The sequence below is a fragment of the Dipodomys spectabilis genome, unplaced genomic scaffold (genome assembly GCF_019054845.1).
Source record: "Dipodomys spectabilis isolate Male_0828 unplaced genomic scaffold, ASM1905484v1 ptg000095l, whole genome shotgun sequence".
In the NCBI taxonomy this organism is placed as follows: domain Eukaryota; kingdom Metazoa; phylum Chordata; class Mammalia; order Rodentia; family Heteromyidae; genus Dipodomys; species Dipodomys spectabilis.
Window position 1 is genome coordinate 35,345,842 of NW_024870772.1, and position 746 is coordinate 35,346,587.

Below are 746 nucleotides of genomic sequence, written 5' to 3' on the forward strand. Positions count from 1 at the left end.
ATGATAGATATATTACTCATTAATTTCTCAAGTTGTTGAGTAGGGTTATTTTTTTTTTGTTTTGGATAATTGGTTCTTTTCCCATGGTACTGAGATTTGAACTCAGGGCACATTCTACCAGTTGAGCCAAATTCCCAGCCCTTTCTTGCTTTTAGTTAATTTTCAGAAAATGTCTTGCTTTCTCCTACATATACTTCTCGCATAGCCTGGGAATGTAGGCGTGGACCACTAGCGCCAGCTGATTTGTTGAAGTGGGTATATCATTAACTTTTTTCAACCTGCCTCCTGCACAGCTGGGATTATAGCCTTGTGCCACCACCCTTGAGGAGATTTCTGCATGTTAGGTAATAGGATGTTGAATTAAAATTATCTTTCGGAGCTGGGAAGGTAGCTTAGTGGTAGAGCACTTGCCTTGCATGCCTGAGGTCCTGGGTTCAATTCCTCATATAAGCAAAAAGAAAAAAGCCAGAAGTAGTGCTGTGGCTCAAGTGGTAGAGAACTAGCCTTGAGCTGAAGAGCTGAGGGACAGCACCCAGGCCCAGAGTTCAGGTCCCACGATCGGACCCAAAAAAAAAAAATTATCTTTCTAATGTACACAGGTTTATATAAGCATTAAAAGTATTAAAAAAAATTACCTAGCACACAAGCTATTGTATAGAAAAGGTGGTTTCTTTGTGGTTGAATTACTTGGGATTTTGGCAAATGTTTTTATCATTAAGTCAAAAGAATTCAATGACACATCCATA